Source organism: Trichosurus vulpecula, chromosome 1 (genome assembly GCF_011100635.1).
Source record: "Trichosurus vulpecula isolate mTriVul1 chromosome 1, mTriVul1.pri, whole genome shotgun sequence".
In the NCBI taxonomy this organism is placed as follows: Eukaryota; Metazoa; Chordata; class Mammalia; order Diprotodontia; family Phalangeridae; genus Trichosurus; species Trichosurus vulpecula.
This window is the reverse complement of record NC_050573.1, coordinates 276,151,207-276,179,013: the sequence shown is the minus strand read 5'-3', so window position 1 is coordinate 276,179,013 and position 27,807 is coordinate 276,151,207.

The window sequence follows — 27,807 nt, the reverse complement described above, 5'->3', positions numbered from 1 at the left end:
GAGTATAAGATGTCTATGGGATATGCCCCTAAGATAGTTTGAGATGCCCAATAGGCAGTTGGAGAAGGTCAGGAAAGATTAATAGATCTCAGAACCACAAGCAAAATTGATCATTGAAACCATGGGAGCTGGTAAGATCACCAACTGAAATAATATGGAAAGTGAAGAGAAGAGGGCTTAAGACAGAGCCTTGGGGGACACCCATGGACAGCTAGCTTGATCTGGATAAAGATCTAGCAAAGGAGAGTAAGAAGGTGTGGTCAGAAAGGTAGGAAGAGAACCAGGAGAGTGCAGTGTCACAAAAACCGAGAGGGAAGAGAGTGTCAAGGAGAAGAGAGTGAGGAGCATTGTTGAAGGATGAAAAGAAGTAAAGAAGGATGAGGACTGAGAAGAAGTCGTTGGATTTGACAATTAAGAGATCAGTGGTGACTTTGGAGTGAGCAGTTTCAGTAGAAGAAACAATACGCTTACCCCTTGAGTTTAGCTTGTCATGTGTTCGGTTTTTTTTTTCCTTCAACCTATTAATCAATATAGGAAGGAAAAAAAACTTGGGGTTTGAAAAATTGGGAACCCAGAACTGTTTAGTATTTTCTGAGCTGAAAACCACAGGTTAGCTTTCAGAGATGAACATTTTAGAGATATATGGAATAAGCTAGGATGAGGTCTCTGACATATAGTACTTATTGCCCCTTGAGTAGTGAGAGACAAGGATTTCAGCTGGATCAGAAGCAGGAGATGGTGGAGATCATGAATCCAGTGGTACAACATCTGGTGGAACAGAGTCCAGGAGAACAGTATCCAGCAGCCTGGATGATGGGTCTGTCTAAACAGTGTAAAGTTGAAACTATGAGATAGGCCTTGGAATCTCTAGAAGACATCAGCAGACACAAAATATTGTATGTGTGAGTTGCTCCTCCATATCTGCTTCCTCTTCAGGAGTGTGCTGGAGCCATCTTGGCTCCCAAGACCTGATTATTAAATTTTTAGTGTGAGCATTTGCACCTTGGAAATTGGCAAATGCTACAAATCAGGCCTTGATTAGTCTTTTGTTGATTGCCTAGACTTAAAAAAAATGATAGGGGAAATGTTAACGACGCAAACTAAACTTAAAAGTATGTCATGTACACGTCTTTATTTTCTGGAAAGCTGATTATTAAACATTTCCCAACATAGCTCTATGTATACTCCTACACGTATGAGCCCTAGCCATGTATGTTCCCAACACATATGCCTTTCCACATGTGTTTCCTACACATATCCACTCTTCCTATTAATGTTGTACATAGTTACAGGAGAGTGAGCTCCAGATGTAGGAGGGAAATGTTTTGTTGCTACTTTTCTTACTACACCATTTCATTAAATGCCTTTTCTATGTGTCCTCTGGCTGATTCTTAAAGGTAAACACATTGGTAGGGGCTGATGAGCTATGGTTTTAGTTGATTTAGATTTGATAGAATTCATCAAACCTGGAATAGCTGCTCCCTGGGAATACACCCTGAGAGCTGAGGATGCCCCAGGTATTATATGTGTAAAATGGTGGGATAGGGGAGGTAGGTAGCTTTGGAAGGGAGGAATATAACAATGACAAATAAGATACAGTCCTGACCTCATGGGAAGCAATCCCACAAATCTAGCGCTTTCTAGGGGAGAAGTGCGTATTATAGTTTTTATCATGTCTCATCTCCCCAACTAAGCTATAAGTTCCTTGAGAGTCCTGTTTATATCTTGTTTATCTTTACTTTCCCTATAGTGCTTAACTCATAGTAGGCCCTTAGTGAGTATTTATTGAATGATTTGATTAATTTAAAAGTTAAATTGATTTTAAAGCAGTTTTTGCCCATTCCTCAATAACAGTTCACCCCCTTTCTGATTGTTGTGTTTCTTTTCCCCGTAATATTTGGAATGTTGGAAATATCTATAGTACTCTAAGAGTTAAGGAGCTCCCATGGCTTTAAAAAGATGTTCACTGTTGGAGATGGTATTAAATGCTTCTCCAAAAGGGAAAAGTCTAAAGGAAAAAAGGGAGTAAGGAGGAGCGGGGCTTCTCATTTTATGAACAGCTCAGCAGTGGTGGTGCTCCAGTCAGCTGCTCCACCCCAGCAAAATCTTACAGCAGGGAAACCTGCCTGTGGCCTCCTCATTTAACCCTTCCATAGCCCTCACTTCAATAAAATACTGAGAAAAAGATCAGAAGAACAAGTTGCCCACTAAAGAGGGGGGAAATAAAAGACCGGTTTGAATGTTGCTCCACCCCTGACTTTCTTCCCCCAAAGAGCCTTCTGTTCAAAGAAATTAAAGGACTGCTAGCAGTTCACAAACTCAGGACAGAAGAGCTTTGCTATATAGCTGCTGAATGGATTGTGGGTAACCAGACATTGAACATTTTTTCTGCTTGTGAACTTTTGGAGACCACACGAATGAAAGAGTATTTGTCCCTGGACAAATACTCACTGCAGAAAGCAGAGAAGCCTTTAAGAGGAAGTGGATCTTGGCTTTGTAATTTCTTTTTTGTTGAGAGAGACAGACAGACAGACAGAGACAGACAAGAGAGGGAGAAAGAAAAAAAAGAAGAGGAGAGAAGGAGGGAGAGAGAGAGAGGGAGAGAGAGAGAGAGAGAGACAAACAACTTACATGACTTACTTTTCAGATAAAAGAACCTTGACTAATATGTTGAATATTGCTAAGAACATGTGTTTACATGTTCCTATGCCACAGCGGTTGAAAAAAAGTTATTTTTGAAAAATAAAAACCCACATAAGCCTCCATATGTTGTAGTCTTCTTCCCCTTCCTGTCTCTCAGCTTTCATTTTACAAATGGCCACAAATGTATGAATAAATCAAGCAGAAGATCCCACCTTACCCAAGGTGCACTTTTTGAACACCTCCCAATCTCCAGGGTTGCCATCTCCCCATCCTCCTTTCAGGACTACCCCAGAAAGGCTCCACAGCTAAACTTGGAAAACCCTATAGTCTCATGTCATGAAAACACTTGTTTGCCCTGAAAACAGACACCAGAGTTATAATGCTCTTTTTCAGAAAGAAAAAAATACAAACTAAAACAAAATACACATTTTAAGTGAACATACACCTTGTGTTTTTTGAGGATTATTTTACCATCCAATCCAAACAATTCACACTTGATTTTTCATCTTCCTTTTATACGTCATATAGTTCTAAAATCAAGCTAAACCAGGCCTTGAATATTGTACTTTTAAAACAGGCCAAATAGGGGTTTTGCCATAATTGGATCACTTACTGTGTGACTAATCACAGTCATCTGTAACCACAGTGACTGTGGTTTTAACCTTACTTGGTCATTTGTAAACCACATTGATGACCCAGCCATCTGCAGCTAGGCTGCCTCTGTCTGTGAGCTTCACAGCCCATCCCTAGAGTGTCTAAGGAGATTGGGCCTCATACATCTGGGATGGGAAGTGGCTCATTCACAGTTCGCTGTCCAGGAAGGGCCTGCACAGTCAGAGGCTGGGCTTCTCTCACTTCAAACCTTTTTTCAGTTCAAATCTTTCTCCATTGAATTCAAATCTGATTTTTGGCTTTAGATTCAGTCAACAAGCATTTATAAAATGCTTACTATGTGCTAGGCACTATGGTAAGCACTAGGTATATAAAGAAAGGCAAAAACACAGTCCTTGCTTTCAAGGAGTTTACATTCTAATAGAGGAAATATATAGAAAATTATAAATATAAGATAAAGTTGATATAAATGGAAGGCAATCTCAGAAGAAAGACACTGGCAGTGAGGGGAACAGAGGAAAAGAGATGAGCTGTAGACTTTACAAAAGGTGCTTCTCTGCCTTTATAGACAAGACAGTAAGCTCCATTTCATTTAGACAGCAGCAAGGTCCCAAAGGAAAAAGTGGGGGACGTGGGCTCTTCTTTAAAAAACACTACACTCCCTCCTACTTAGCTTCCTCACCCTTGCTGTCTGGAAAATGAAGACTTTTTCTGGCTTCCCTCTATAGAACATTCTAGGCCCCTACTTTTTCCTTTATGGCATAAGGAATCCCCTTCACTCATAAAACTTTCACTAGTCATTGAAACAATCCTTACAATGTGTCTGATTATAGCATTGTTCACCAGTGAGGGTCCCAAAGCATCTCATAACCAACATTTCCCCACTGCCTCACCATAGAAATGCTATTGCCTTCAGAGTGTAGACTTGTTCAGCAAATGACAGAAATGAACCCCTTTCCCCTCACAGGCAAAACTTAAAATTTCCTTAGCTTAAAAAACTCAGTTAAGGATACGGAGGCTGGTTTACAAATTATATAAATGATTTAATTTTTATTTTTTTTCCTTCTTACTACTTCACCAGAGCATCTCAAGAGGAATGACTTCAGTCAATGCTAACTTCTTTATCCCACATCAACCTATAGCCAGAATCCACTGGTGACCAGGTTTTGCCAGATGACCTGATGAACTTGAATATCATTCAGAGCAGTGGTATTTGAGGCTGCTGTTAAGGAATACAGAATAACATTGGGAGAACTATTGTTCCCCTACATAGAAGCTACGTAAGCTGAGATGTTATAGTGAAGTTCAGAAGACCAGGGTTCAAGTCTTAACTCTAACACATGCTGGCTGTGTGTCACTGGAAAGGTTGCTTAACCTCTCAGTACCTCAAGTGACTAAAATTAAGTTGCAAGGAGGTTCCTAAACAAGATTCTTTTGTTGTCTTTCAGTCATTTTTTAGTGAAGGCCAATTCTTAATGACCCCGTTTGGGGTTTTCTTGGCATTTGGTTTGCCATTTCCCAGCTCATTTTACAGATCAGGGAATGGAGGCAAACAGGGTCAAGTGACTTGCCCAGGGCCACCCAGCTAGACAGTGTCTGAGGTCAGATTTGAGCTCAGGTCTTCCCGACTTCAGGCCTGATGCCTTATTTAGTGCACCACCTAACTGTCCAACCAATATTCTTGGACAGAATTTACTCATCAGTAGCTCCCAACAGTACATAGAAGTTTCACTTAACTAGCCAACTTTCTCTCTGTGTCTTTGTCTCTCTCTCTCTCTCTCTCTCTCTCTCTCTCTCTCTCTCTCTCTGTCTCTCTCTCTCTCTCTCTCTCTCTTTTTCTCACACACACAACACACACACACACACACACACACACACTTTTAAAAAAAGAAAATATCTTAGTGAGGTGGCTGATCTTATTTGAGATGAGGAGTAGGGAGGAATAGTTTCTCCCCAATGAGGAAAGGAAGCAACAAATGGGAAGAAAACTCACTGGCAATGCTTGTGAAATCCAAAACCGGATTGGTAAGAAAAACATCATAAATTATGGATCCCCTGGAGCCGCCTCCAGCCTGTCATGTGCATGATCTGTCTCCATTGTACTTTTCTGTGTGGGAGAAACTGTTGTAAACTAACCCAAGGATGAGCTTGTGCCTAGGATCTCTCACTGCCTGCTGCTGCTCCCATAGACCCTTGCCTTCCAGCACAAACACCCCCTTTGGAAACCAAATGTTTCATGTAATTGATAGCGGGCCCAGTGGGCAGGCATAGGCTCTCGAAGCCGGATGAAGGGGAGAGGAGGTTTGAGCTGAGCCTGGGCCACTGGAGCTTAGCACTGGTGGAAGCGCCAGCTGCAAGGACAGGGGACGCGCAGTCTCCCCGGAGCACAAGGCTCTCTATTGTTCCCCGAGTACACTAGTTTAAAAGACAAACAGATTAGCCCAGGGAGGCTGGGAGGAGGAGGGGGAGAAGGAACTCAGAGGTTGCAGCAGTCAGTGTCAGCAGGAGCACTGTACTTTGTGACATGAAGAGAATCAGGGCTCAGAAATTGCCTGAAGGATCCTATCCCTGGGTGTGGAGGGGGTGGAAGGGAGGAAGAAAAGATGAGAAATTCAGAAAGAAAAAAAGAGAATGAAAAAGAGAGGAGGGGAGGGAGTAAATGGTTGTTTGGATTTGGGTTTGGTTTGACCAGCTTCTCCTCAGACCAGAACATCTATGATTTCATCAGTGTGGGTACACATTTTGCCTGACCCAGATGGCAACCCTTCTGCTCCTCAGACATTCTTAATCATGAGTCACCACAGCCAAAACATGTCTCATACTGAGAGACAGAGTAGAATGGCAAACAGTGTTCTGGACCTAGAGTCAGGGGAACTAGGTTTGAATTCTACTTGGGGATACAGTAGAAAGAACATTGCCTCTGAAATCGTGAATCTCCCCTCTGCCACTTAAGACCTATGGGACTTTGGACAGGTCATTTAACCTTCCTTGGTCTCAGTTTCCACTTCACTGGTAAAAATGAAGACATTGGACCAGAGGTATCTGCTAGCTCTATGATCTATGATAATATTCCTCCTAGTTGTAGGATCTTGGACAAGTCATCAAACCTCTAAATTTCATTTTTCCCAACTAGAAAATAGCAGTGGTGACATTTATCCTACCTGACTCTCAGAATTGCTGTGAAGAAAGTGCTGTGCAAACCATAATATGCTAGTTAACTGTGAGTTGTTATTATTGATACCTGATGGCCTTTAATTAGTCATAAAATTACAGACTTGTAGCTGAATGGAACCAGAGAGGTCTAGTCCAGTACTCTGTCTAAATTTAGCTGGCCTGGTCTTTGTTGTGAGGATCAAATGTGATAATAATTGTAAAGTGTTTAGTGCAGTGCCTGGCACATAGTAGGTGCTATATAGATGTTGGTTATAATGAGGAAGAAGAGGAGGAGGAGGATAAATGGTCTGTTGCCGAGTTCTGACTTGATGAAGATTTGCTGATTGATGACATATTCCTGGAGATCCAGGACTACTTTCTAGAATGCAGTGATGAGGCATCTGGAGGGAGACAAATGGAGGAATCTTATTTCCTGTTTCCTTAATGGTACATAAAATCCCTCCTGGGATCAGAGATCTGGAATTAGAAGGGACCTCACAGCCCATCTGATCTAACCTCTTCATTCTTCAAGTAAGGAAACTAAGACCATGGGGAGATAAGTGATTTGTCTAAGGTCATATAAGCAGTATCAGAGGTTGAATTTGAACTCAGGTCCTGTGACTTAAGCCAGATATCTTTACATTGTACTATATTGCCTCAGTTGAAAGAACTTCAAACCATCTAATCCAGACTATACATGAATAGGTATTGCCACCATGGCATTCCTAACCAATGGTCATCAAGCCCATTGGTTGGGAATGCCATAGTGGCAATGCTTATTCATGTATGCTGGTGATACGGGACCCACTTCCTCCCAAGGCAGCCCATTTCATTTTGGGAACCCTCTAGTTCTTAGGAAGCTTTCCTTTACATTGAGCCTACAGGCAAACTTCTCGTCATTGTTTCTAGTTCTACCCTTACGGGCCTACAGGCAATACAGTGAATTGGAGGAGCACCATACCTACAGAAGGTCAGCCCAAACAAAAATAATTGCTTCTGTTTATATGGTACTTTTCCATTTGTAAATTATCTTCCAAAAAGGAGTTATTAATATTCCCATTTTGTAGATGAGGAAACTGAGACTGAGAGATAAGTGATTTGCTGGTTGCACAGTTATTAAATGTTGAGCCTCGACTCAGAGCCAAGACAAAAACCATCTAAATCACACAGGTCTTCTGAGCCCAGTGACAGTGCTCTTCCTATGGCATCACCCTGCCTTTTTAAAATTGGTTCAAAGGGACAACATATTAGTATACACTATCTATGTGTTAGAATGAAGTGCAAGACGGAGCGAGAAAATCTGAGCACTTAGAACTTCCATTTCAGCCTACTTCAGCAAATAAGAGTTTGTTTAAGTTGAAGTTAGGTCTTCCCTCTGTGTCAGCTTTCCTCCTCCAGCATGACAGATACAGAGAAGAAGAAGTCTAGGATAAATGCTCTAGGGAGGAGGCAGGGGAGCCAGAGCTCAAGAAGATAGGGAAGCCACCCAAGGGCCTTAAAGAAGATGGAGCTGTTTTCCTTCTGTTAATTCTACAGACTGGGGCAACTGGAGTCATTATCCATCCATGAAATGTAGGGCGACAGAAAAACCTAGCTTGCTCTTTATTTTTCCTTTGGAGTAGATATGCTCTGACCTCTATCATTATTCTTACTGTTGAAACGTCTGATCTGAACTCTTATTTAAAGGACAAAAATAAAAGGCAGAAGAAACAACACTTTTCCTGATGCTCCCTACCCATGCCCATCCCCTCCCCCTTCCAGTTTTCTTGGCAATAAGTCAACCTCTCATCCTAAGGTGGACAAACCCCTTGCAGCAGATTCAGATTTGCTTGATGCCAAATTGACCTGCTGTTGTCTCTCTTTTAGCTACTGTAACCAATACCACATCAACAATGAGTTATGAGATTAAAGTTACAGGGAAAAAAATGTACTCATTCTGCAGATGTCGTCTAGGACAGGCTGCTTCTGTAAAGCCTGTGTGGGGCAGATCCATCATTTATTTATTTATTTTTGGGCAGGCAAACAGCCTCTCATTTGTTCTTGGTAATTTTCTATTTTTTTTCTTCTTTTTAATGAAGGGTCAATTATTGGACTAAAAAAAATGGGGAACTTCATCAGGCAAGAATATGATTACTGAAATGAATGGGAAAGTTGGACTTTCTCACAGGGGCAGGGAAAAGAAAAAAATCCAAATCAAGTTTGACTTGTGAGTTAGGCCAAAGCATTAGAGAAAAATTGAGGGGTTGGGGGAGGAGGAATGGGTAATATCTTCATAAATTTCTGTTCCAGGAAGTCACTCCCAGTAGGGGGTGGAGATAGGAAGGGGATGTGAGAGACAGATGAGCAGAAACAGAGAGGCACACAGAGGCAGAGGCATCCCTCAAGGAGGAAAAGGCGAGGGGGGGGGGGTGGCCTTACTTTCATTGCTTTGAGATTTATTTGTGTGTGTTTGGAAGGGGTTGGAGGAGAAGGGCGAAGAGGTGGAGAGAAGGGGGTACAGAGTGAATGTGTGCACGTGTGGGTAACGTACTGTCAGCTGTTCAATGTGGTAACAGCTGGTACCTGTAGACCAAAGTACAGTGTACATTAGCAACTTCATTATTTAGCATTGCAGCATTAAAAAGATAATTACTAGTTAGTGAAACAGAGGATACATAGAACTGATGCTGCAGATCCCTTGGCTTCTACTCTCTGGCTACCAGGGTAATTTAAAAGTGTTTATAGAGCTGCCACACCTGTTACAGAACCACTTAGTTTAGAACTTTCCGTGTAGCCCATTCTCTAAAGGACTCACAAGAGAAGCCAAGAAGTCAGGGTATAAGGGACCTGTGCACAGATGATCCTGGTTGAAGAAAATATAGTTACAAGCAAAGCCTCTAAGACTCTCATGGCCTCTCTTATTATGTCATGCCAGAGAGGCAGTGTGGAGCAGTGGATCTGGTATCAGAGAATTTGGCTCTGCTCCTTACTACCTGTGTGACCTTGGGCAAGTCACAACCTCCCTGGGCTTCACTTTCCTTATCTAGAGGATGGAACTAGATGACCTTGAAGGCCTCTCCTGTCTATTTTTTTTCTTTCCCATTACTGTCCTTTCTCTTGTCCTTCTAGGGTCTTGGAAACTATTAAACTAATTCATTCATAGCTTCTTTCAAGGGTCATCTGGGTAACATCTCCTAGGGAAAACCTTTCCTTTTCTCCCTACTTAAGTGTGGATGTTCTGTTAAAATTATATTGTATTACTTATCTGCCTATGTGTTGTATTTCCCAAGCCCAGCAAGAAATAGAATGTGAGCTCCTTGAGGGCTAGAAATATTTTTGTAATTTTGTATCTTTAGAGCCTGGCATATGTCTCTCATAGAGCAAGTGTTTAATAAATGCTTGCTAAATTGAGCTGAATAGAATGATGCTTTCTCTTTCATCTCTACTAGCTAGAGCAAATGTACAAGGATATTGTTCACGTCACATGCGTTAGATAAAATTGGTGTGGCTCAGTGGGGCTCTGCGTCTTGAACTTCACTATCTCTTATTTGGTTCTGAGCACCAGTAAGGCCAGAATCATCTTCAGCCTCTGACTTCTCACCTGTGAGACTGATGATCATACACTGACCTACCCCATATCAGGAAAAGTAAATTGTTATCTGTTGCATCAGTGCTAAGGGCTTTGATGCACAAGGAGAGAGGGTGGAGAGCTAGTGCTGATTTTTTATAATAAAGCAAATGCTATAATAAATGTATTTTCTGAATAATAATGAATTGTATTTCATAGACTCATACAAATTTAAGGATAGAAGGAAACAGTGATCATCAAACAACCTCCTCATTTTACAGGGAGGTGGGAATCAAAACCCAAAAAGGCTGTGACTTGCTCAAGGTCACACAGCTAGTAAAAGGTAGAATTGAGAGTAGAAACCATATTTCCTAATTCTCTAATACAGAGCTTTTCCCATTGAATCTTGACTAGTATGCAGATGTGTAACTGTGTCTATGTTAAACAGACTATACTCTCACATGTGGTTATCTAAAGGTGCTCTGTAGACAAAGCAGGAGATTTAGAACTCTAAAGCAGCTTTAAGACCAACAGTACAATTCAACAACCATTTAATAAATACCAACTACATACAAGGTACTATATGAGTCACTAAGGATACAAAGGCAAATTGAAAAACAGTCCATGCCTTAAAGGAGATTATGGTCTCACTTCAGGACTCTTGAACTCACTTGTTTTGTTCTATAGTTAGAAAGCTAGAAAGTCTTTCCATTAATCAGTACAAATATCTCCAACTAGTTCCATCAGATTGTATTAGTCAGTTTTGCCAAAATGAATGTCTAATAACATTTGGGAAGGAAGGAAACAATTAAGTGCCTACTATGTGGCAATTCTATGAAGACTTACAATATCTTCTAGAAATAACACCAAAAAGGATGTCACATTCATTGTATGGGGTTAGAATGCTAAAGTGGGAAATAAATCAAAAGATAATTGGAATAACAAGCAAGTTTGACCTTGGAGTACAAAATGAAGCAGGGCAGAGACTAATAGAGTTTTGTCAAGATAATTCACTGGTCATAACAAACACTCTTTTTCAACAACCCAAAAGGCAACTCAACACATGGACATCACCAGATGGTTAACATTGAAATCAGATTGATTATATACTTGTAGCCAAAGGTGGAGAAACTCTATACGATCAGTTAAAAGGAGACCTGGAGCTGACTGTGGCTGAGATGATGAGCTTCTTGTTGCAAAATTCAGACTTAAACTAATGAAAGTAGAGGAAACCATCTGACCATATAGGTAGGACCTAAATAATATCCTTTATGAATATGAAGTAGAAGTAGAGAATAGATTTAAGGGATTATATCTGATAGATAAAGTGCCTGAAGAACTATGGACAGAGGTTCGAAATATTGTACAGAATGCAGCAACAAAAAAAGAAGAGCAAGAAAGCAAAATGGCTATCTGATGAGGCTTTAAAAATAACTGAATAAAGAAGGAAAGCGAAAGGGAAAGGAGAAAGGGAAAGATATATCCAACTGAATAAAAAATTCTAGAGAATATCAAGGAGAGATAAAAAGATTTTCTTAAATGAGCAATGCAAAGAAATGGAAGAAAATAATATAATGGGAAAGATAAGAAGTCTCTTCAAGAAAATTAGGAATGTTAATTAAGGTAAAGTTTCATGCACAGTTAAAGACCAAAATGGTACGGATTTAACAGAAGCAGAAGAAATTAAGAAGAGGTGCAAAAATACACAAAAGAACTATACAAGAAAGATCTTAACATCATTGATAACCACATAATGGTATGGTTACTGTTCTAGAGCCAGACAACCTGAAGAATGAAGTCAAATGGGCTTTAGGAAATATTGCTAACAATGAGACTAGTGGAGGTGATAGAATACTAGCTGAGCTATTTAAAACCCTAAAAGATGATTCTGTTAAAGTGCTGCAACCAATATGCTGGCAAATTTGGAAAGCACAACAGTGGCCACTGGATTGGAAAAGAACAGTCTACATCCTAATTTTAAAGAAGGGCAATGCCACAGAATGTTCCAATTACTGAACAATTGTACTCATTTCAGATGCCAACAACATTATGTTTAAGATTGGGCAAGCTAGGTTTCAGCAATATGTGAACTGAGAATGACCAGAAGGGCAGGCTGGTTTTCAAAGAGGCAGAAGAACTAGAGACCAAATTGCCAAAATTCACTAGATTATGGAGAAAGCAAGGGAGTTCAAAAAAAGTTTACTTCTACTTTATTGATGACACTAAAGCAGTTAACTTTGTGAATCACAACAAAATGTGGCAAGTCCTCAGAGAGATGGGAGTACCAGATCATCTTGTTTGTTTCCTGAGGAACCTGAATGTGGGCCAGAAACATGGAACGACTGATTGGTTTAATATCAGAAAAGAAGTACAACAAAGTCATATATTGTCATCTTATTTATTCAACTTATATATAGAGTATATCATAAGAAATGCCAGGCTGGATGAATCAAAAGCTGAAATTAAGATTACCGGGAGAAATATCAATAATCTCAGATATCAGTCAGATGATACTACTCTGATGGTAAAGAGGAATTAAGAAGCTTCTTGATGAGAGTGAAAAAGAAAGTACGAAAGCTAAATTGAAGCTTAACATTAAAAAAAAAACTAAGATCTTAGCACCTGGTGTCATCTCTTCCTGGTGAATAGAGCGAAAAGAAATGGAAGCTGTGTCAGATTTTATATTCTTGGGCTCAAAGATCACTGCAGACAATGACTACAACCATGAAATTCAACCATTGAAATTGCTCCTTGGAAAGAAAGCTATGGCAAATCTGGACAACATACTAAAAAGCAGAGACATCACCTTGCCAACAAAGATTAGTATAGTCAAAGCTAGGGTTTTTCAAGAAAAGCTTCATGCTGCAGAATCAACACTTTCGAATTGTGGTTCTGGAGAAGACTTCTGAGAGTCCATTGGACAGCAGGGACATCAAATCAGTCAATACTTAAAGAAATTAATTCCAACGATTCACTGGAAGGTTAAATACTGAAAATGAACTTTAAAGCATTTACTTTGACCATATAATGAGAAGGTGGGACTCATTGGAAAAGACCCTGAGGTGGGGAAAGATGAAGGGAAAAGGAAAAGGGGATGGCAGAGGATGAGATAGATAGATGGATAGATAGATAAATAGATAGAGCTTTGGAAACAATGAACATGAACTTGGATGGACTGAGAGATAGTGTAGGACAGAAAGGCCCTGTGTGCTATGATCCATGGGGTCACAAAGAGTCAGACGTGACTGTACAACAAACAAACAAACAAAACACATACCAGGCATTGTGCTAAGTGCTTTATAAATATTATCTCATTTGATTTTCACAATAACCCAGTGAAATAGGTACTATTATATTCCAATTTCACAGATAAGGAAACTGAGGCAGAAAGAAGTTAAGTGCCAGTTAAGCCAAGGATTACTCAGGTCTTCCTGACCCTAGTCCCAGTACTCCATCTACTGTGCCAATTATCAGCCACCTAGGAAAAAAGAAAAAAAAAACCTCCCTTCCCCTAACTCCCCTCCAAAAGAAACCCAGAATAAACCGACTGAAAAGTATTAGGCTTATCTGAGTTGTTTGAGGAGTGTGAAAAATCACTGCTGAGAAATTTGAATTTATATGAAGGATTCACCCCAAGTACATTCTTGGATCTTAAGGGAACACATTTTCTACCTATCTGACCAATACAACTTGATTAGGAATTTGACGATGTGCTTATATACCATGTTTTCCTTTCCTTTCCTTCTCAAAGTCATTTGAACATTTAAATTGCCTTGTTTAAATATAAAGAATGGAACATTCTACCCAAACACTTTTATTCTTTTCTAAAAACTACTTTTCTTAAAGGGAGACCTCAAAAGGAAATAGCAAAACATTGCTTCTTTGCAGTAGGGGCCAAATGCAGCTACAAATCCAGTGACCCGTTCTTCCTTCTGTTTTCTAAATCCTGGATCAACCCAGAACTAGCAACCACCCAAGGGAAACAAGAATTTCAAAGGATGGAGCAGTAACCATTTTCTTCTTTATATTATTTAGTCTCTTGGAAGAAAAAAAAAGTGAGGACAGGGAGGAGAGAGAAAACATGAGTCCAAGATCTCTCCAGACAGTAAGTAGGCTGCTTTTTGTTAAAAGGAAAATGTCATTCTTATCCTTTCTGCCCTCAGACAAACCTGGATGTATTAAAAGGAAATGCAACAAGGTTTCCATTAGGGCTAACTTTCTATTCATAAGCAGTAGGCTTCCCTTCAGAGTCTTTAAGTTTCTCCTGGTTTCCTTCCGGCAGAGATCATGGATGGTCTGCAGGAAAATTCAGGAATGCTATTCATATAGAACAAAAAACAACAACCTTGAAAAAATTTTCCTGAAATATATGAGTGTCCCTGGTTTCACATGATGCTATAATTCACTCACTAAAGGAGGGTGAAAATTGTCATTTCCTGGCCCTTCTGATTGTGGTTTTTCCAGTGAGGAGAGCGTTCTGACTAATCAATTTTGCTTTTTCTACTTTGAGTCCCCTGTGCTGCTAAAGAAGGGAGAATTGAGTCTGGAGGGGGAGGGGAAGGGGAAGAAGGTGGTTCAGAGAGGAAACAACAGCCTTGCAGAGATCACAGAGTTGCTCTTGGTATCAATCATGTCTCCTTATTGTGAGATTTAAAAACAACAACCAGAACCACCTACATAAACCGGCACTGATACACGTGGCTGCTTGTGACTTAAAGCATAAATAAGGCATAAGCTGCCTTTCCATCTGATAGACGTTTCATATTAAAGAGCAAGCTGTGATTTCAGACAGAGGCCTTTAGAAGCCCAGAATTCTATTCTGAAAACACCAGTGACATTGATGATAAATATTCTTGGATTTTTCTCCTGCATAAATTGATTTCATTTGGTGCCTTCCTGTCCCTTGTATTCAGAGGCCATAGCCAAATCTCTCTAGATATGTGCTTTGGAGGATCCGTAATATAAGGATCCGTAATAAGGATGCCAGTCTGGAGTATGGGGTAATTCCAGCTGAGACAGAATGCACCTCCAATTTAAATCAGTCCAAATGTTGTTCACTTTGTATTTACTTTGCATGCCTGGAAGTCTTCTCATCTCTACCTCCTAGCTTTCCTGGCCTCCTTCAAGTTTCTGCTAAATTCTTACCCTCTGCAAGAAGCCTTTCCTAATCCCGCTTAATGCTAGTGCCTTCCCTCTGTTGATTATCTCCAATTAATCCTGGATATATCTTGTTTGTACCTAGTTGTTTACATGTTGTCCCCAAGATTAAACTGTGAAATCCTAGAGAGCAGGGACTGGGGTTTTTGCTGTTGTTTTTGTTTTGTTTTGTTTTTTTCATTTTTTTTGTATCCCTAATACTTAGCACAGTGCTTGGCACATAGTAGGTACTTAATGAATTCTGGCTGAGTGACTTTTTTCTATATATTCATATGTGTACATGTTGTTAGAATTCGAGCTCCCTAAAGGCAAGGACTGTTTCACTTTTGTCTTTGTACCCCCATCATTTAACACGGTGCGTGCCGTATGCAAAAGTGCTTAATAAATGCTTATTGATTGATTTATAAACAACAACGAACACTTTTTATTTTTTTGTCAATGATGAAGTTACTTCTAGGACTAGCCTTGAAATAAGATTGCCCCAAACATGAAGGAGTTGCTGATGAATAAGAACATGAAGGGTCAGTCTGGTAAGGTGGACAGACCTCTGGAGTAGAGTCATTAGACCAATATTCCAGTCTTGGTGTCTCCCCTTAATAGCTGTGTAAGCTTGGACGAGTCAAGTAACTTCTCACAGCCAGTTTTCCTATCCGTAAAATGGGGATACTGATACACCAACTACTTCATAAGATTGATAGGAGATAATGTATCTAAACTAACAGCAAAGCTTTGTATAAATGTAAGTTTTTTTAAAAAAAAATATTTTTCTTTCTTTCAGACTCACATCCCAAAACTGTAGCATCATCCTCCCATTGTCTTTAAACCAGAAAGAGAATCATTTGACAGGTGCTAACAAGCATCAGGTTATAACAGCAAACTAAAAGGAGTAAAAATACATTTCACCATGGGATCTTGAATCCTGATACCCCCAGAGCCAAGGCTCTAAGACTCTTTCTCCAGGGAATGACTCTTCTGGGAATTCATTTGAGGAACAAACTTCCTGAATGGGCATCACTAATTCCAGCAGGAAATGAACCCCAGAGATTTTAGGAAGAATTTTAAGAAACTTCATGATTTCTTTCCTTCCCCGATGACTACTGTCGTTACATGCACCCAATTTGTGGACATATAGCACTTATAGTGGCACTTGGACACTATGAAAAAAAATAAATGGAATCCAGTCCCATTGTTTTCTCCACCCTGAGTGAAAGGCAATGCCTGACACAAATGTGTCAAGTGGCAGAAGGACAATTAATGGGACATTTTCAAATCCTAACCAAGACTAACTGGGTTGTGTGCTTCAGAGCCTTCCTCATCAATTTTGAGTTATTCAGGTGATCCTTTAATTTACCTGGAAGCATTAGAGGAATCGTGTCAAAAATTTTGTAGAAGAATTAAGCTCACAAAGTGATAAGTTACAAAGCTCAGCAAGCTTATTAGAGGGGAAAATTGAAAAGGTTGCTGCCAATTATTAATAAGGCAGATGAGCTTGAGATGAGGATAGAAGCAAGTGGACTAAAAGAAACAGATCCAAAAATTTCAGAATGTAAGATGCTAGAGGGGACAGACTGTGCACAAGTTACTTCTAAGAGTTCTTAGATGAACACCAAAAGCTCCTAACAGGTTGGTGTAATGGAGAAGAACTCCACTTAAGAGTCAGAGAATCATAGCTTCTCTGATTTGAAAGGGATCTTAGAGGTTATCTAACTGAATCTCTATCTGAACCCCTAGCCCATCTACAATATCTCTACAATGCCCCTAACCCGGGCCCTTACGGTCTTCCATTTGTTGCTGTGGTAGGAGAGGCATCTGTTTTATGTGGGTGGGCTGGTTTCCCTTTATGGGGACTGAGAGGCCATTCTCAGGATTGTCATTAGTTTGACTTCCTTGTCACCTAAAGCCTAAAAAGGCAGCTGGTGTTAGAGGTTTTAGTGGAATTCCCCCTGCCCTGTGCAAAATGGTTGAGCATGGGCCTCAGAACACCCTGTGGGTCAGAAATGCCTTTCTGAACTAACTCTGCCTGTTGCTGTGCTGAAAGTAGCCAAGAATTTTTGCTTCATAATTCCCACCCCAACCCTATTCTTCATCCTCATCATGACCCCTATTTATTTCACCCCTCAGTTCTTTTCCCAGGCCATCAGCCATATATTTTGGCTATATTTTCCTCCCTTTTTTACCTCAACCCTTGTTGAAACAACTCGGTTATGGTTCAGTCATGCCTGACTCTTTGTGACCTCATTTGGGGTTTTCTTGGCAAAGGCATTGGAATGTTTTGTCATTTCCTTCTCTGGCTCATTTTACAGGAGAGGAAACTGAGACAAACAAGGTTAAGCAACTTGCCCAGAGTCACACAACTAGTACATGTCTGAGGCTAGCTTTGAACTCAGGTCTTCCTGACTCCAGGCCCAAAGCTCTATCCACTACGCCACCTAGCTGCCCTATCGGGGCACTCTACACTTCACTCTGCACTATCCTTCACCTTCAATTCCATTGTACACTTGGTCTAATCATGTCTTGCCAAGCCCCTATCCTGGATTATTCCCACCATCCATCTCCTTTGCTCCTATTCACATGCTGCTGAATGGAGCTGGTGGAATTTTTTTTTAAACTGTGCTAACTAGGCCCACTACAAATTTATATTCTAATTCCAACTGTTCCCTCATCAAAGCTAGACAAATAGTCTCTTCCTTCCTAATTGTTTTTTTCTCGCACTTTCCATAATGGCTATCCCAAAACTTCTCATCTCTCCTCAAGCTTTTCATGATAACCCCTCACCAAACTTTCAACCTTTGTAATAAAGATACTTCACCAAAAAAAAAAACTGAGATTATCCATGTGGAAGTCTCCATTGTCATTCCACAATATTCAGATGTCTCTTCTCTTGCCCTCCTTCACAATGGTCTCAGATGGAAAGACAGACCTTCTCCTTGTCAAGGCACACCCTTCTCCACACATCCTTGAGACAAAACCCTCCTGACTTCTCCAGCAAATTACCCGTAATATCATCTCCACCCTCTCTTTTATCATCAACCTCTTCCAATCCACTAGGTCCTTCCCTACTGCCTACAAATATGTCCTTCTTCACCATCCTTTACAAACCTCGCTTGATGTAACCATCCTTGCTAATTGTCACCCTATATCTCTTCTGCCCTTTATGGCTTAAACCCCTGGGAAAAGCCTTTTACAATGAGTTCATCCACTTCCTCTTTTCACTCTCTTCTAAACCCTTTGCAATCTGGCTTCTGATCTCATCATTCAACTGAAATTGTCCTCTTCTAACTTGCCAATGACCTATTAGTTGGCAAATTTAATAGCTTTTTCTCAACCGGGATCCTCCTTGACCTCTCTGAAGCATTTGACCCTGTCAATCACTTCCTTCTGCATACTCTCTTCTCTAGATTTTGGTGACATTTCTCTCTCCTGTTTCTCCTATCTGTCCAATTGCTTCTTATTCTCAATCTCTTGTTGGTTCTCCATCCATGTCATACCCCACTAACTGTGGGTGTCCCCAGGGCTATGTCACAAGTCCTCCTCTCTTGTTGCTCTAGACTATCTTACTTGGGGAACTCATGAGCACCCATGTCTATACAGTAATTGCCAGACCTATATTTTAGTCCTAGTCTCTCTGCTGAGCTACAGTCATGCATCTCCAACTGCTTCCTGGTTGTTCTGTAGGCATCTCAAAATCAACACATCCATAATAGAACTCATTATCTTTCCTCCTTCAGAACTTGTCCCCTTCCTACTTTTCTAGACATTTTCTACTTTAATACATTCCATGAACTCTGTAATTCAGCTACACTTACCTATTTGCAGCTCCTCAAATATTGTCGGATACCTACCACCTCTATGCCTTTGCACTGTGTCCTCTATGCCTGGGACACTCTCTTCCCATACCTCCACCTCTCAGTTTCTCTGATTTCCTTCAAGGCTCAGTTCAAATCTTGCCTTCAATAAGAAATTTTTTTCCAGCCCTTTATTAACATCTTTCCCTGTTGTACTGCCATCTTCCTCTCAGTAAATATTTTCTATGTACTTAGTTATTTAGATGTTATCTTCCCCATTAGAACATATACTCCTTGAGACAGGAACTATTGTGGTTCTTTTGTTTTGCTTTGTTCTACTTTGTTTGCTTTTTTTGTATTTCCAGAGCTTAGCAATTAATAAATATTTGTTGACTGACTAACAATCCTTCCTGGGTTCCTTCTGGTGATATCATTTGTTCTTGCATGAATCACTAGAAATGAGTATTGGTCATCAGGCTGAACAAGTCTCAAAGCCTTTGTTGCATCCCAAATACTCACTCTAAAATGTCACTGGATCTCTCTATTTTTCAAATGAGGCCAACCAATAGCTGCTTTTTTAATTGGAAATTAGAGATGTTTCTTCAATTCCTTTTACTCCTCCCTATGATAGGGAGACCAACCCTAATTTTGTGCATGCATAGTTGTCATTTGACCCTGGCAGAAACATAATCATAAGACAGTATTTGTACACCTTCCATCCTTGAAATTGACAGCCTCTGTTCTCAGTCACTTTTGCTGCTGCCTTTTGCTTTCAACTTTCATAAATAACTACTATGGCATACTGCTGTTTGACTTGCCCGTTTGCTGTGCTGGCCTCTGTCTGTGCAGACTACTGAGTGAACCTCTATTTATAGCTGGCTTTACCAACTTTTTCTAGGGCTCAAAAAAACCTTACCTGGTATTTTTCCTGAATTTCTTCCCAAAGTTTGATCTACTTTCTCAAAGTTTTTGGTCTGAAATTTGCAAATTTCCACCATTACGCGCATGAAAATAATAGCTCCCCTCAGTTCATTGTCTGTAAGAAGGTCTTATATAGATATCTAACTTCCAGCTATTCAATTTCTCTTTTCTCCCACTCTAGGTCAGACACTATATTCTCACATCTTATTTCACTTTTGGTACTTTCTGTCAGGAAACCTGATCTATGGTTCTGATTCTGCATGCTTACTCAATCCAAAGAGAAAGTACTTTGGAAAGTTAAAGCCTTGTGCAGGTGATAAGTGTCATTCATGTTACTTTTTGATGATCATTAACAAAGTCATACTCCACTGCCTGATGATGATGATGATGATATGGTGGCCTCTTGCTTCTGGAAGGCTGTGGAAACAGATACAAGCTCCAGCAAGACATACTATGCTGGAAAAGTTCAGAGTAGCTTACTTTCTGACATCCTAGCTGGGTGGTGGTAGCAGCTGGAGTTCTCAGAGCCTCACTATGAACCCCAAGGATGACAAGAAGAAAAAGACAGCAGCAGGTCAGCCAAGAAGACCAAAGACTCTATGATCAAGTCTAGAGTTAAGGCTAAAAAGGAATGGTCTAAGGGAAACATTCAAGACAAAGTCAGCAATTTGGTTATGTTCAACAAAACAACCTATCACAGATTCCACAAGGAGGTTTTTATCACCCTGCAGTTGCCTCAGAAAACGTTCCTCCAGGAATTGCTTGGTAAGGGTCTAATCAAGCATAGTTGCCAGTCACAGAGCACAAGTGATCTATACCAGAAATGCCTAGGGTGGTGATGCTCCAGCTGGTGGTAAAGATGCATAAAATGGTTCAGCAAATTTTGTGTACATAAAACAATTGAATTAAAAATAAAGTTTAAGAGCCAAGATGGCGGCTGGTAAGCACGGACTAGAGTGAGCTCCGTACCCGAGTCCCTCCAAAAACCTATAAAAATGGCTCTGAACCAATTCTAGAATGGCAGAACCCACAGAACAGCAGAGGGAAGCAGGGCTCCAGCCCAGGACAGCCCGGATAGTCTCTGGGTGAGCTATATTCCACACGGAGCTGGGAGCTGGGAGCTGGGAGCTGAGAACGGAGTGAAGCAGAGCCCAGCCTGAGCGGCGTGGACGATCCAGTCCAGAAGCCGGGCGGAGGGGGCCCTAGCGCCCTGAATACGTGAGCAGTTACCAGACCCCTCGACCCACAAACACCAAAGACTGCGGAGAAGGTTAGTGGGAAAAGCTGCGGGAGTGGAAGGAGTTCCCGGTTCGGCTTCCAGCCCCGGGGGCAGCGGAGGTGGGGCAGCTACAGCTGTTGTTACTTCCGGCTCCAGGCCCACCTGGTGGGGGGAATTAAGTGGCGGATCACAGCAGGGGTGCACAGCCTGCCGAAGATCTGAGCCCAGTCTGGACTGGGGGTCCTTGGGGAAGGAGGAGTGCGGCTCTGACAGAGCTGGCACCTCCCCCCCAAACGTAGAACATAGAACTCTGTAATCTACAAGCAGTCATACCCCACTGAAAAACTCAAGGGTCAAGTTAGTTGGTTGGGAATATGGCCAGGACGCGAAAACGCGCCCAGATTCAGTCTCAGACTTTGGATTCTTTCTTTGGTGACAAAGAAGACCAAAACATACAGCCTAAAGAAGACAGCAAAGTCATAGAGCCTACAACCAAAGCCTCCAAGAAAAACATGAACTGGCCCCAGACCATAGAAGAACTCAAAAAGGATTTGGAAAAGCAAGTTAGAGAAGTAGAGGAAAAATTGGGAAGAGAAATAAGAAGGATGCGAGAAAACCATGAAAAACAAGTCAATGACTTGCTAAAGGAGACCCAAAAAAATACTGAAAAATACACTGAAGAAAACAACACCTTACAAAATAGACTAACTCAAATGGCAAAAGAGCTCCAAAAAGCCAATGAGGAGAAGAATTCCTTGAAAGGCAGAATTAGCCAAATGGAAAAGGAGGTCCAAAAGACCACTGAAGAAAATACTACTTTAAAAATTAGATTGGAGCAAGTGGAAGCTAGTGACTTTATGAGAAATCAGGATATTATAAAACAGAACCAGAGGAATGAAAAAATGGAAGACAATGTGAAATATCTCCTTGGAAAAACCACTGACCTGGAAAATAGATCCAGGAGAGAGAATTTAAAAATTATTGGACTACCTGAAAGCCGTGATCAAAAAAAGAGCCTAGATACCATCTTTCAGGAAATTATCAAGGAGAACTGCCCTGATATTCTAGAGCCACAGGGCAAAATAGAAATTGAAAGAATCCATCGATCGCCTCCGCAAATAGATCCCAAAAAGAAATCTCCTAGGAATATTGTTGCCAAATTCCAGAGCTCCCAAATCAAGGAGAAAATACTGCAAGCAGCCAGAAAGAAACAATTTGAATATTGTGGAAACCCAATCAGAATAACCCAAGATCTGGCAGCTTCTACATTAAGAGATCGAAGGGCTTGGAATGCGATATTCCGGAGGTCAATGGAGCTAGGATTAAAACCTAGAATCACCTACCCAGCAAAACTAAGTATCATGTTCCAAGGCAAAATATGGACTTTCAATAAAATGGAGGACTTTCAAGCTTTCTCAGTGAAAAGACCAGAACTGAATAGAAAATTTGACTTTCAAACACAAGAATCAAGAGAAGCATGAAAAGGTAATCAAGAAATGGAAATTGCAAGGGACTTACTAAAGTTGAACTGTTTTGTTTACATTCCTACATGGAAAGATGATGAGTATGATTCATGAGACCTCAGTATTAGGGTAGTTGAAGGGAATATGCATATATATATATGCATATATATATGTTTATGTATATATATAAGTGAATGTGTATGTATGCATGTATCTATGTGTATATGTATGTATGTGTATGTATGTGTATATATATATATATGTAAAAGAGAGAGAGCAGACACAGGGTGAGTTGAGGATGAAGGGAAGATAGCTAAAAGAAATAAAATGAAATTAAGGGATGAGAGAGTAACTTACTGAGAGAGGGAGATAGGGAGAGATAGAATGGGGTGGATTATCTCCCATAAAGGTGGCAAGAGGAAGCAGTTCTAGGAGAGGAGGGGAGTGGGCAGGTGAGGGGGGAATGAGTGAACCTTGCTCTCATCAGATTTGGCCTGAGGGGGAATACCATACATACTCAGTTGGGTATCTTACCCCACAGGAAAGAAGAGGGAGGAAGATAAAAAAAAAAAATAAAAGGCAGGGGGATGATGGAGTGGAGGGCAGATGGGGGTGGAGGTAATCAAAACAAACACTTTGGAAAGGGGACAGGGTCAAGGAAGAAAATTCAATAAAGCGGGATGGGTTGGGAAGGAGCAAAATGTAGTTAGCCTTTCACAACATGAGTATTGTGGAAGGGTTATACATAATAATACATGTGTGGCCTAGGTTGAATTGCTCAACTTCTTAGGGAAGGTGGGTGGGAAGGGAAGAGGGAAGGGAATTTGGAACTCAAAGTTTTAAAATCAGATGTTCAAAAACAAAAAAACTTTTTGTATGCAACTAAAAAATAAGATACACAGGCAATGGGGCGTAGAAATTTATCTTGCCCTACAAGAAAGGAAGGGAAAAGGGGATGAGAGGGGAGGGGGGTGATAGAGGGGAGGGCTGACTGGGGAACAGGGCAACCAGAATATACGCCATCTTGGAGTAGGGGGGGAGGGCAGAAATGGGGAGAAAATTTGTAATCCAAACTGTTGTGAAAATCAATGCTGAAAACCAAATATGTTAAATAAATAAATTGCATTAAAAAAAAAAAAGTGAAAAAGAAAAAAAAAAAAAAGAAAAAAAATACAATAAAAAAAAAAAGAAAAAAAAAAAAAAGTTTAAGAGTACTAGCCAGCTAGCTAGTCTGCCACCAATAGATGAGCCAAAGAGACTCAGCATTAGCATGACCACCAGATGATGAATATTTTTATCCATAGCACCTCATTCAGCCACATGCTAAGGCTGTGACTGGTACCAGTAAAAGATTATTCATGCTGATGTAATAATGTATCTTTTGAACTACTGGAAAAGTTTAAATCATGGTGACTAAAACAGACATGTCCTGCACAGTAAAAAAGGTGATTCTCTCAAATCATTCTCCCTGCATACCTTATAATATGTAGCACATAACATCAATAGATTGGGCTTTATACTGCTCCAGTTGAGAGTGAGATAAAATCTCAAGAGTAGTGGAAAGCCAAGCGATGTGGTAATAGTTGGTTGTAGAGGGATGTGCCATGGAAGAGTGAAGAGGCCTTTTGACTGCAAATCTATATCTGAGTACCTGAGCTTAGGATGGGCCAATTCTAGGCTACTTTGAGTATCTTCAAGGTTTCCTCAAACCTAAGCTTTTCTCGAAATATGGTTCACTTCTTATAGATACTCATGGACCCTGGAATGACTGGCTCCCACTTCAGGATAAGAGTCTAGAGAGCTGAGGAATATCAAAATAACTCCAACTTCCTCCAAAAGCCAGAAGCTTAGGGGGCAGTACATCTGTTCCTTAACTTTGGTACCATCAGGTATTATTTTGTCCTTGTCTCCCTAGCCTCTAGCACTGTGGCTTGCATGCAGTAGCCACTTAATAAATGAATTGTTGAATTCAATTGAATGCTGTATGTACATGGCCTGACCTAACCACCAGGACAAACATGTTTTATGGTAGCATAATCTGGACATCTCTTTCTTCTCCACCCCACACTAAACCATTATGGGACCTGGGTGACAATGGCTTCTAAAATTACAACAGTCACAAAAGCTACTTTCAAAACTGGAAATGAATCTCTCTCTCTCTCTCTCTCTCTCTCTCTCTCTCTCTCTCTCTGTCTGTCTCTCTCTCTCTCTCTCTCCTCCCTCCCTCCTTTCCCAAGGCAGTGGTGATACATATTTAATTAAATAGGTGGCAAGAAGGATGGAGGAAGAAGATACATTAGAAGGGAGTGAAACATGGTCTGAGATTTGAGGTATTGTAATCCACCCAGCTTTGGAATCATCACCTTGGTGCCATACTATCCTGATTGGTGAGTCAGACAGTACAAACACACATGGTCCACTATATCTAGCCAGTCCCAGGCCCCAGACTATATTTCACACTCCATCCGACAATTTAACTTGATCATCCAATGAGATAGTATCTGTAAAGTGCTTAGCACAACACATACTAGGCACTTAAGAAATGCTTGTTCCTTTCCCCCATTTCCTTGCCATCTGCCCTGCCTCCTCTTCCTCCCCCCTCCCCTTTCCATCAGCCAGGAACAGTAATCAAGTCAATACTACTTTTGCTTCTGGAAAGGAAGTTTTGTGCTTCCTTTGTGCAGAGGCTTCCTTGTGGCTCCACTGACCTCCTCTGTGATTTTCTAAACCAAAAGACTGGCCACTGCTTTCTTATAAGCTTTGTTTCTTCGTGATATAATGTCAGCTTCTTGAAGGCAGGAAATATCTTGGTTTTGCATTTGTAACCCCAGCACTTAGCATAGTCATTGACATATAGTAAATACTTAAATTTTGCTTATTGTTCATTCATTCATTCATTCATTCATTCTCATATTCATTCACATGTACTCACATATGCACAAAATAGCCTTTATTTCTGATGTTAATCTAACCATACTAGGTCAGAGTGGGTAAGGGAATGACTGATTCTTAATCAAAACCACTAAATAGCTGAGGGACATGAGACTACTAAACTTCCAGTTAGGGGGATGATGCAAAATGATGATTCTGAAAGACAGAGACTAATTCTGAAAGTCAGGGCAATTGTTGCAGAGGAAAGTACATTGGACCTGGAGTTAGGAGACCAAGGTTTGAATCTCAAATCCAACATTTACTAGATATATAACTGGGGGTGTCACTTATCAGCATATATCTCTATCTATATATTGCTCTTAAATGCTATATAAATGTAATTGTGATTACCATGCTTGAGCTTCACAACAATCCTGTGAGGTAAGTGCTCCAGACCTTTTTATTATCTCCATTTTACAGATGAGGAAACTGAGGCTTAGAATGGTTAAGAGATTTGCCTGGGGTTGCACAGCTATTAAGTGTCAGAAGCAAGATTCAAGCTCAGTCCTTTCTGACTTCAAGTTCAGCACTCCATACAAGCTACCTCTTGATTAATCTTTATCCTGAAACAGAGATGATAGCATGTGGACAACCTATCTTGCAGGGTTGTCATTAGGAAAGCACAAAGCAGAAAGCACTAGGTATAAATGTGAGTTGTTATCAAGAATACTCCCCGTGGGATGGGAAGATGAAATGTTCGATGTAAGAAAAAGCTTCTTACTAAAATGGAATTAAAGTCATATTGGGAGAGGCAGAATGACCTTCAAGTCAGGATAACCTAGGTTTAAGTCCCCTCTAGGACACACTGGCTGTGTGGTCCTGGGCCAGTCATGTAAGCCTTCTGGGCCTCAGACATCTCTCTAAGGCTAAAAGTAGCAGAATAGTTGTTGATCAGCACAGGTATTAAGACTTTCCTCACCAGGGAATTTCCTATATAGATATGATCTCCATATATGGTCCATGAGATCTGGACCATATGAGAGATATATGTGGGATTGGACTTGTGATTTCACTGGTATGAGGGGACTCCCAATGAGGAAACTCCCTCTTCCACCACAGATCAGGACCTCCTCTGCAGTTTGCAGTCTTACAGTTGCCTGGGGGTACTGAGAGGTTAAGAGCCTTGCTCAGGGTCATGTAGTTAGCCTGTGTCAGAGGCAGGACTTTAACAGCAGGTCTTTCTGACCCTGAGGCCACCTCTCTATTCACTATCAATAATGGTAGCGTGTACCCATGATGGGGCACCTGGGCACACACACACATATAAAATAAAGTGTATATATTTATATGAATTTTATATGTATGTATGCATATATATAAAATATTGGACTATGTATTTTCCCTGTATTTATAAAACTACACAGTACAGGTTACAATATAGAACTGGAGGAATACTGAACAGAAGTTCGATATAGCTCTTGCCTGCACAAGGTGGGTGGGAGGATCTCTTTCTTCTCCGGAAGAAGGCTGTCTATGATGTTTCTGAAAATCTCTAAGAACTTCTACCTCATGGTTTCTTTGAGCAACCTGTTCCAATGTTTGACCAAGAAGTTTCACCTTAATTCTGTTTAAGTCATGCTACAATTGCAGCTCATTTCTTCTTGTTCTATAGTCTACAAAGACAGAACAGCTGAGCAATGTTCTCCCTAACCTCTTGCATGAGTAGAACTATCGTCATTCTTTTCTCATTGAAACCACTTTTCCACCCTCTTAGTCATTTAGGTTGTTGGTTTCTAGCGTTTCCAGGCAGATGGACGCCCACCCAACAGCCTCCCTACTGACCAGAATGAGCCTCCTTCCTACTCCACCAAAGAGCTGTATTTCAGGACCTGTTGCTTTAGGGATATTATTAACATTGTGTTTTGGGAGTGAGTGAAGATTAATCCTTAGAGAAAAATCCGAGTTTAAAACTTTCCCCTCTGGATTCCTGGGGCTGTCTATCTTCTCTGAAGCTAAATTCTCCTAATTAGAATTTAAGCTTCTTGAGAGCAGGGACTATCTTTCTTTTCTATTTGGAGCTTTAGTGCTTAGCACAGTACTTGGCATGCAGTAATATAAGTGTCTTTCCATTTCTTTTTATTCCCATAAAAAATACTTTCCTGTATATGTTGGTATATAAGAGCCAGATTTTCAAATTGGCCATTCCTACACTAGAAATTTAGAGCAGCTAGGTGGTCCAGTGCATAGAGCAGTGGGCCAGGAGGAAGACTTGCCTTTCTGAGTTCAAATCTGACTTTAGATATTAGTTGTGTGACCTTGGTCAAGTCACTTAACCCTGTTTGCCTCAGTTTCCTCATCTGTAAAATGAGCTTTGAGAAAGAAATGGCAAATCATTCCAGTATCTCTGCCAAGAAAACCTCAAATGGGGTCATGAAG